Genomic DNA, 11044 nt, shown 5'->3' on the forward strand with positions numbered 1-11044 from the left:
CTAGCGCTTAGTAAATGTGCCCCCTCATCTCTTACTACTATTATGTTAGTTATTCTGTGTATATATTTTGCTGTCAGTAGGTGTCAGTATAAGACAGACTATACATGAAAATAGCAAAAGTGAGAATATTGTAAGTAACTGTTTGAAAAAGGAAGAAGAATCTTGTTATGACTCTTTTGCCTCAGTTATTTACTCTACTTGATTCTAAGGGAATATAAGAGCCAATAGGGTAATTCTGTTTATCAAATAAAATAATGTAAAAAGAGCCACACTTAAAATAGTCAATTGGAAAGGCACCTACATTAACATACTGTAAATCCAGATCCCCACTGCATATGCAGGTGTTATTATATACTGTATCACACTAGTTCTCTGGCTCTTTGTCTACTACGTTCCTTGTAAACCTCCAATAGGTTGCAATTCTACCTGCAGCAAAGTCCGACCCTGACTGCACAACATGTAATACCGGTCAACTTTCTCAAGGGCACAGCTATAGTTGGACAGCTATCCCTATTTAGTCTAATGTAAGTAAGACATTGGGGTTCCATACCATGCCCTACACAAACAGCTTAACACATAATTTAATATTTCTTGTGCTGGAAGAAAGGTCAGCCAGGGTGCTGGGCCATTGGTGTTGGGTGGTGCCTAGGTACCCTGTGGGTGAAAATGTATACATTATTTAACTTGAAGGTATCAGTATTACTGTTAATGGCTATAGGGCTAACAGTCAGTCCTCTCATGTTGTCATCCCTGTTAAACTGTAAAAAGGATCAATATATATTATATGCCTACCAATTTAACTGCTAAGTCGGTAAGCGTGGGGGGAATTTGGGATTGCCATGTGTCGGTTCAACTGCGAGGTGGGGTGATAAGTTTTGCCTTTTATTTAATTTCATCTCACATGACCAGTTATTTTCCTTAAAGGAGTTATTTCCGGGGGGGGGTTCTCTTTATGGTAGTTCTCTTCAAGGTAGTTCTCTTATGCTGTAATGCTGGTTTAGTTCACTTTCAGTTTGTATCTATAAGGGAGAGGAATGGAAGATAAAAGTAAACTAGAGGTGCTGATTTGTCAGGTGTATGTTTGGTATTCTCTATCCTTCCTTAGATGTAGGGCAGACATAACTTTTCTTGAGAGACAGCCTATTTTGTAGCTCCAAATAAATATGTAAAACAGTTTCTACATTTTCTGTATTAGAAACTGGGATCACCTGGCAGCACCCTAAATACAGTATTCTAGAAGGTAAGTGGTGCTCTGGGATAGCAGCCAAATGAACCAACAACGCCCTTACTCTTGAACTGGGAAAACCAACAGAAGTTTATTGCTGGGGAAAACCAGTGTCGCCAGTCTGCATTTCCATCCACAGACTAGTGGTGCATGCAGATAGGCCAGGTGGGTGATGGGTGGAAAGCAAAATATGTCCATTGTGACTTTAGACTGAGTCTTTAGTGGAATGTTTGCTGTACAGTCTTGGGACCTCATATGTCTGCCTGTTCTGAATGCAGCTTGATGGCCTTGGCCTCCCAATCTTGAGATATAGAAGTGATGCTCTTCAACACAGGACAGTTTGTTGTGTGATTTTCTGTGTCACAAATGAAATGATTTTGTGTTTTGGGGCTGACCGTTTTTTTTGCCTGTTGTATATCTGACCTTTACTGTTGGACTTGCTAAGGTATCAAAGTCCTACAAGCAAGTGCAAAAGCACTAAAAAGTGCTACTACTGATGCAAGTTTCAGCACCCTGGGGACAGCAGAGCCCTGTACATAACACCTGCCATAGTTAGAGGGCAAGTACAGAAGTTCTGCTTCTCTTTGAGTTTGTTGGCATCCCCTACTTTGCTAAACGACATAGAAGCTGGAGGGTGTTGAAGGGAATGCCCAGGAACTGCCTCCAGCCTGCTCACCATTAATAAATAACTGCTGAACACAGGCAATGCTGTCCTCATACCTAATATACAGACTTTTGTGCTCCATTCTGGGAGCACAACCCACAAGTCAGGGTGTAGATTGCAAGAAACAGGGCAAATTAGGCCTTAGATCTTGGGCCACTGCAATTTGAATGCTCTATTATAAAGACTAGTTAGAATCACAGCCATAAGGCCTATGGCGCTCGAAGTGTTTCCAAAACCGTGATGATTGTATTTGAGTGCAATGTATTTACTTTACCCTCCCACTGTGTACAACATCTGGTTTTATGGTTTTAGGGGTCTCTGGGAATTGCAGTAGTGAAAATGCACTGGCCAGCAATTGTCTTTTGATCCAAGGCCTACACAGTTCTCAAATAAAACTGGTAAACTTGTATAATACAGCTTGCAGCTGCAGCAATCCATCCCTATGCTTGAATCATACCGGCCTATACCAGGCTATTCCCTTGGGGGATCTTTATGGTGGGTGGAACAGTATGTTCCAGTCAATGAATTTCTAACTGGCTGGGCAGCTCACACTGGGATACAATTGTAATCATGTCAATGTTGAGTTCCATTGAAGGAAAACAAATATACACCTACATTTTATAGATTGCACATTGTATTTTTCATCGGCTGTTGGAAAATGAAAGCTAAAAAGCAAGCAGTTTAACAGGTTCTCGGCATCATAACGTTTTTTACTTTGTGAGGGAACAGAAAACTCTCATTTGGGTAGCCATATGGGGTAAAGATCTTCTTATCGAGGGATTTGGCTAAATGAAATGATACAGTACCTTCAGGATCCCATTTATTTCCCCTAACAGAGAAAGAAGGCTTAAAAGATGGCAGAACACAGTAAGACTGATCGCAAACACACTGCAAGTAAAAAGAGGACCATTAAATGCTACGTTTTTTCATGTACAGTTTGTGTATTATTTCAGTCTTGGTTTCCATGTCCAGTCTTTGCTAGATATAGAGAAATTATAACAGAGAACCTAGCTGGAGATGCTATACCATATATTTTTGACTCAGATATACTGTATGACAGGGTTTCCCAGATAAGTGATCATTCTGTAATTTGGATCTCTATAACTTAACTAAAAATTAATTAAAACATGAAATAAACCCAATACGATTGTTTTTCCTCTAATAAGGATTAATTATATCTTAAATTGGATCAAGTTTGATTATTACAGAGAAAAAGGAAATATGTTTTAAAAAAATTTGAACTATTTGCTTAAAATGGAGTCTATAGGAGCTTTCTGGATAATGGGTTTCTAGATAGCAGATCCCATATCTATACCAGACTAAATGCTCCCATATCTTTGTTTAGCTAGCATAAGGGCTACAAAAGACCTAAATTATTATGTAACAGGTGGATGGATCAGGGTCTGCCTTAAAGGAGAAATAAACCCCCCATGGTGATAAGTCCCCACTTGCCCCCCTCCCTGCCTCCCCCCTGCACAGTCTTACCCCTGAATTCTGTCCCCTCTAGAAATAGCGACCGACATGCAGAGTGAGAGCAGTGGAGCCACGGACACCATCTTATTCTCTTCGGTAATCTTCATGTCTTCTTCCTCCCCTTCGGCAATTTCCGTCTCTTTCGGTGCATGTGCAGTTGTCACGAACCGGAAAATTGCTCCAACTGCTCATTCGCCAATATACCGCTCACTTCACGAAGATTACGGAAGAGAAGAAGATAGTGCCCGTGAGCTCCGCTGTGCTCACTCTGCATGTGCGGTCACTATTTCTAGAGGGGGTAAAATTCAGGGGTGCAGGGGGAGGCAGGGAGGGGGGCCAGAGGGGACTTATCCCCATGGGTGGTTTAGTCCTCTTTTAACCTTCCCTTGGTTACGATACTGGTTCCAGTTTCTATACTGGTTCCAGACCCCGGGCAAGGTGTCCAACTCCCAGCAACTCCTGGTAGGCACAATATAACTAGACTATGTATCTTCTTGTGGGGCCCCCGCTTATGGTATGGAGGAAGGAATCACCAGTCTGGTATAAGCACACACAGTATTTACTCTGGATGAAATAACTTTGGGCGCCAGTGATTCTTTAAAACAGCAGAACAATTTATTGAACTGTGCTACACTTCTCAATAGTCAATCACATATTCAAGGTGCATGCTCAGATGGTACACTCCATGAAACAAGTAGCGGCAGCAGATCACTTACACAAATATATTATTCACGGATACTGTCTGATCCTTTGTTAGTCATCTTTCTGAATTGAGTCACTTTGCCTGCCTTTGGTGCACAATCCCCACTAAAGGTGAATCTCACAGCTGGTCTTACACTCCAAGGATCTGTCTATCCCTAACCTGGCGGCCTTGTCATCGCAGGGTGCTAACCCTTCACTAAACACCTTGTTGGAGCCTTAGCTGCTCTCTAACTTTCCTGAACCTATCTGTCACTATAGTGACCTATTACAGTTTCTGACCTGACACTTGCTTGCTCCTATACTGAGGCCTACCTCCACCTCAGGCCCTCCCAGCTACACACCACCTCATCCAGCAAAGAAAATGCACCAGAAAGAGAGGCTGAATACATGGGAGCATCCCCTTTTATAACCTCTATCCCCTTTTATAACCTCTATAACTACTCCCCCTCCCATCTGGGAAAAAGGACCCAGCCTAGCTGGCTAACACATTCCATGGGGCATAGGAAAACCTTACACTCCTACAATTATTATAACTGTCAATAAATTAAAGCTCAAAGATATCCCACAGCGTTGAAGAGTGTATACGTCAAACATAGCAATTACATACTGGTTGGTACAGGGGAACCTGCTTGTTAATGCTTAAATCAAGGTGAGCTTTTTGCACGTCATACAACACCTCCATTCTGGCATACATTATAGATTAGAGGCAAGAGGGCAAACGATATCAGGCTTGTCTGTGCTTTAACTTTTAATTGGGACTTGGTCTCCCTTTATATCTCTGCAAAGCATCTTGCACACATTGCTGTTGCCTAGCAACTCATGGCAACTATGGGCAGCAATGATTCCCAAGGGCCCCAAGAGGATGCAGCCTTAAAATGAAAGTTACATTTTGCAAAACCCAGCTCTCCTTCTACCTTATAGAACTCAGTTTCTCTATCGTTGGATACTAAAGAAATAGCAACTTCTGACTTTTCTGGTGGGATGATGATTCCAGTCCCTGCAGTCTCTGCTGTATTATTCTGTGACTGCACCACAGGTTACCCAGCTGCTCGACATGTTATAGAATACTATAGATCATCTGCATTTGGTGGGTTGCTTTTAAAGAATCTATGACCCCTCTCCCTCTCTCCATACCTCAGGCTTTATCAGGCAATCATGCATGTGTCTGTGCAATGCTTTTATATCTAACTAGACATTAAGCCCGTTAAATTAACGGGCGCTAGAACATATGTAGTCAAACATTTATAAAAACAGAATTGTTCTAGTCTAAAAAAAATTCGCCAGAGACGGTCCGTGGGGCACACGGGCAGTGGCGCAATCCCACGGACACAGGGACTGGACGCAGAGACACTTCAACTTTATTATATAGGATTACTAGACCACTCGGCACTATATATTCTGAGTAATAAAGTGAGTTCGGAGTGTTCTTCTGAGCACTCTTTCCATTTCCATTTTTTTTTAAATTTCATGATACCCACAGTTTGGCAGCATGGCAAAGATTCCTGTTCCAATGCAGGAAGCATCTCCTGACGCTTCCCTGCTCAGTTCTATCATTGAGCGTGACTCTAAAATCTAAAAACATGTAAATTGCAAAAAATGCTCAGAAGAGCACTCTAAACAATTTGACATGTATGTATTGGGTGTATGCTTATATTTAGGTGTAGTCAATGCAATATTTTTTAATACTCTGAAATCAGCTTTGCCATATAATGATAATAAAAACATTGTTTTCTCTAAATGGATAAATTGGCAAATAAAACAAGGATGTTATTGTTCCCTGCCATTCAGCGATAAGATCATCCATTGCGCAATCCTTTAAAAGGATTGTTTATCTTTAAATTAAAGGGGTTGTTCACCTTTGAGTTAACTTTTAGTATGCGGTAGAGAGTGATATTCTGAGACAATTTGCAATTGCTTTTTGTTTTTTATTGGTGGTTTTTGATTTATTTAGCTTTTTATTCAGAAGCTCTCCAGTTTGCAATTTCAATAGGGTTCAAATTACCCTAGCAAACAAGCATTGATTTGCATACAAGATAAAAAAGTAAAAAGTAGCAATAACAATAGATTTTTAGCTTTACAGAGCATTTGTTTTTACATGGGGTCAGTGGCCCCCATTTGAAAGCTAGAAACTATAAAAAAAAAATCAAAAATGAAGACCAATTAAAAAGTTACTTAGAATTAGCCATTCTATAACATACTAAAAGTTAACTTAAATGTGAACCTCCCTTTTAACCTTTAGCATCTCCTCCAAGACTAACATTTTACCATGCAGTACAGAGTGGAGTGCTAATACCAGTAAATACCTGTTTGGTATCAGGTGCCAAAAAAACCGCCAAGGAATCAAAATCAGTATCCAGGTGTAAAACACCAATAGCACTACTGTATCTTTGTCTTGAACCCACATGACTTGGGGCAGCTGGGAAATTGACAATATGTCTAGCCCCATGTCAGATTTCAAAATTGAATATAAAAAAATCTGTTTGCTCTTTTGAGAAATGGATTTCAGTGCAGAATTCTGCTGGAGCAGCACTATTAACTGATTCATTTTGAAAAAAATGTTTTTTCCCATGACAGTATCCCTTTAATATTCGTCCCAGTCATTTTTACCCCAAAGGTGGTACATAAATATTTTATTTGTCAGCTTCTGTTAGAGGCAAGCCTTTAAGTCTTCCTGTGAACGTAACATCTCCAAAAAAAAAAATGCAAAGATCTTAAATAGTTTTGATATGTTTTAAGGGACATCGTTGGTGGCTGTTCACCCGCACAGACCTGGGGCATCCCAAGAACACAGACTCCTCCGGCGCCGGCAACGTAGCTGCTTCCCAGTGCTCTGGCAGGACTGAGATATGATACACTTATCTTATGATTAGTTCCCACCTTCTAGAAAGCAAAATATCTGTGTATATTTTAATTGCCGAGCTTAACCTTTATGTCTGGACAGAGTAGGCATTGATCAGAAAATTACCAAGACAAAAAGTGCAGGGGATGTAATACAATGATTGGAGACCCAGCCTTCCCCCGTTGCCCATGTTCTCTAATTCTGCCCATTCTTTACTGTTACTGCAAGAAGCCTGGTCCTCTTTTGGAGCACACTTGAACCAAATTCGTACAAACAATAAAGACGGTTTTATTATAATTGGAGTGCTGTCTATTGGAGAAAAATCTGTGTCTGTTGGAGAACCCTTGTGAACAGGTTTCTGGAAGTGCACCCAAGGATCATTTGGCCAAAACAGCATCTACTGTTATAAAGTCATATCCATTGTTATAACCGAAATATTACCCTTCCAAGCGTTAACCCTTTTTCATCAGTTTCACACATTGTTTCGTTCCCTAGGTGATGTGTCTCTGTATTGTTTTTTCTTCTTATGCTGGTCAGGCTGTTGCAATGTTTTCTTGCCTTTGTTGTAAAAAAAAAAATGTGGCTTGGGCTAATTAGGGGTTGAAAGTTGTGCATTTGTCAATGACAGATGCTTCATTTGGAATGAATGTACATCGGTCAAGAATGCAGACAGCGGCCCTCCAAATAAGATGTTTTTAAAGGAAATAATCCAATAAGTAAGTCAGCAGGATCTGCAGTACAAACCCAGACCAGGGATTAGGCATTGCTGAGTCATCAATGTTTTTGGCTGATGGCATGAATGTTTTTGGTCCATAGTGCTATCTGTCATGTTTCGTGGGACTGGGGCTAATTCATTATACTAATTCCAGTCAAGATTTCCACTACTATGGGGCAAATTTACTAAAGTGCGAAGTAGCTAACCCTAGGAAAAATTAGTTTACTTCGCTAATTTACTAACGGTTGCTGGGGTAAATTCGATAGCGAAGTGGACCTACTCAAGCGCTACTTCGCACCCTTACGCCAGGCAAATTTGCACTGTGGCGAAGGGACGTAACTACGCTAATTCACTAACTTGCGGATTTTACTGAACGTTACCTCTTGCGCCAGACTTGCCTTCGCCACCTCAGACCAGGCGAAGTGCAATAGAGTATATAGGGATTGCTTCAAAAAGTCCCATAAAACGCTGGCGTCTTTTACTTTTTTAAGGGTGATAGGCTGAAAAAGATTGTACATTTTTTTGGGGGTGCCCTCCTTCCCCCCTACATTTCCTAACATATGGCACCTAAACTATACAGTGGGCACATCTATAGGGCAAAATAGCAACTCTATTTTATTTTATGAAGCTTTCCCAGGCTTGTGTAGTGTAATGTATTTGCTGCTACATACACATCCATTGTACTTTAACTTGGCGCTGTATGCAAATAAGGCATCGCTAGTGTAACTTTGCTTTGCTTGATGAATTAACGGTAGCGCAACTTCGCTACCTTTCGCCTCCCTGAGCGCAACTTCGGAATTTAGTGAATTAGCGGCGCCCTGGCGAAACTTCACCTGGTGGAGTGCGGCGAATATGCCGCTATCGCATTTTCTGCGCTTAGTGAATTTGCCCCATGAATCATTCCAGGCAGGAACTGGGTCTAATTTGGCTTTAGCTATTAACCATAAGAGAAATAGATGCAGTATGGAGGCAGGAGCAGATTAGGTGATCATTGGGCCTCTGGGCTTTTCACAAGACATGGACCTCCAAGGGAACGCATCACACCCCCAGCAAATATTAACCATCCCCTTTTTTCAGTGTCACACACAACATTTTAAGCCACACAAATTAAGTAGTGTAGCTTTTTGTATATTTAATCAGTGGTTGAATTGGCGCGAAAAAAAAGGTTGATGCATCAGATGTGGGGCAGGGGCAGTTTTTTTTAGCTATCCCAACCAATTTTAGCCAACCCAAAGTAATGTAAATGTTACACTATTCCTTCTAGCACAGTAGTCCCTCTATTTTCTGACCGCTGCACCAACATCAGGGGCATAACAACAGATCTGGCAGTTGCAGCAGGGGCAGAACTACCATGGGTGGGGGATATGTGATCTCACCCTGGCCCACATCCCCTCGGGGCAGGTAGAGTAGAGCTGCTCTGCTTGCACCCGGGCCTCGGCAATCACAGTGGTCCCAGCACATCATGGCAATATAGTTCTATGACAAAGTGCCCCCAGCAGTATTAGATAGTCATCCCAGTAGTCCCAGATAATATTGTAGCCAATTTGTGCAGTCTTGGGCATCCTGGAACCATGGGCAATGGGTGACCTTCCCGGTCAGCTTTATTATAATCCACCACTGGTCAGTAGCATAACCACCTGTCACCCAGCTGGCATTTAGCATTACTGGATCCAAGGTCGGTTTTAGAATATGGTGTGAAAGAAGATCTAGATAGATGATCATATCCTATTTTGTGTAACAATTGTTCTGTAATTTCATTATATAACTAAAGGTAGTCCAGCCGTTTCCCTCTGCAGATTAATCATGACCAATGCGTTTGTACCATATGTATCAGTCAGACATGTTTTAACATTTCGGTTGGGTTTTCTTAAAGTATTTATATTGGTACATGTATTGGGTATTCATCTGGGTTATAATAATACAATGATCCTTTTGTGGAATCTGCTAGACGTTACACTTTGTGTTAGTGTTACCTTGCCTGCCTACTGAACAGTCTTTCCCACAACCATCATTGTGAAAAAAATGGCCATCTTATTACATAGTTAAGTTGGGTTAAACAAACAGACTAAAGTCCATTAAGTTCAACCCCTCCAAATGTTGCCCTAGAAATCATAGTATAACAGAACCAGTGATTGTCTCGATAGTCTGGAATGGGCAGACCGTATTCATTTATATCAATTATTGTCTTGTTTCTGGAGCATACACACTTTGTACAAGTGAATGTTAACAGTATATTATACTTATATGTGTAAAAACCCATTTCATTGTTAGGTGTAACTAGAACTTTATGGTCCAGTTCCTGTAGTCTCCAGGTGTGCAGTTATTGGGTCCCTCCATGGAATCAATACATGTTTTGATTTTCTGCTTATTCAGTTTTTCTCTGGTACCTTGCAAAATCCAGCTTTGATTAGCTCTTTGCTAGTCTCTGTTCTGTGTCTAGATTTCTTTTGTCTGCTGTTCTCTTCTCAGAATTCTACTGATCAGCACCTTCTCTCTTGTCTCCCCACAGCTGCTTTTCATTGGCACCATCCAGGTTCCCTCAAGATTTTCTCACTGCTTGTACCCTGCTCTCTCTCTATTGTTCATGGCATCAGTTGCCCAGCATTCTTAGCAAACCACATACCAGTTACAGACTATCTCTTGATTATCTATTTTACTAACCAATTTGCTCAGTCTGTTACTACACTGAGTTTGCTTCTAGCTGCTCTCCTGGCCAGCAGTTCTCTATCATCTCCCACATATCATCACACACAGTTAATGCATGCAGTTAATGTTGGGTCATTGCTGCACACAGTTACAGTTCAACTACCTCCTTCTAATAAAAAGCATCCATAGCTTTGCTTGAATACTATTTTCCTCCATCTCAGTGTCATTTCTCCTGATTTTCTAAGAACCTGATTAACAGGCAAAGGTTAGCATTTGCCCTTTTAGGTACTTGTAGACTTTTTTGGGTATTGAAATTCTGCCTGAAACTGACTACTCTCCTGCTAATGGGGGTCACCGACCCCATCTAAAAACAAATGCTCTCTAAGGCTACAAGTGTATTGTTATTGCTACGTTTTATTGCTCATGTTTCTATTTAGACTTTCTCCTATTCATATTCCAGTCTCTTATTCAAATCAGTGCATGTTGCTAGGGCAAATTGGACGCTAGCAACAAGATTGCAGAAATTGCAAACTGGAGATCTGCTGAATAAAAAGTTAAATAACTAAAAAAAACACAAACAATAATAAAATGAAAACTAATTGCAAAGTGTGTCAGAATATCTCACTCTACATCATACTAAAAGTTAACTCAAAGTTGAACAACCCCTTTAAGCAATTAGCTCTTCTGCTCCCCAAGCTGTGCCTGAAAAAGTCACTTCCTGACAGCTAATGGGAAGCCGTTACAGTGGACTCGGATACTTACCTGTCTTCCTTCTTGGTT

The sequence above is a fragment of the Xenopus laevis genome, chromosome 7S, assembly GCF_017654675.1.
Source record: "Xenopus laevis strain J_2021 chromosome 7S, Xenopus_laevis_v10.1, whole genome shotgun sequence".
In the NCBI taxonomy this organism is placed as follows: Eukaryota; Metazoa; Chordata; class Amphibia; order Anura; family Pipidae; genus Xenopus; species Xenopus laevis.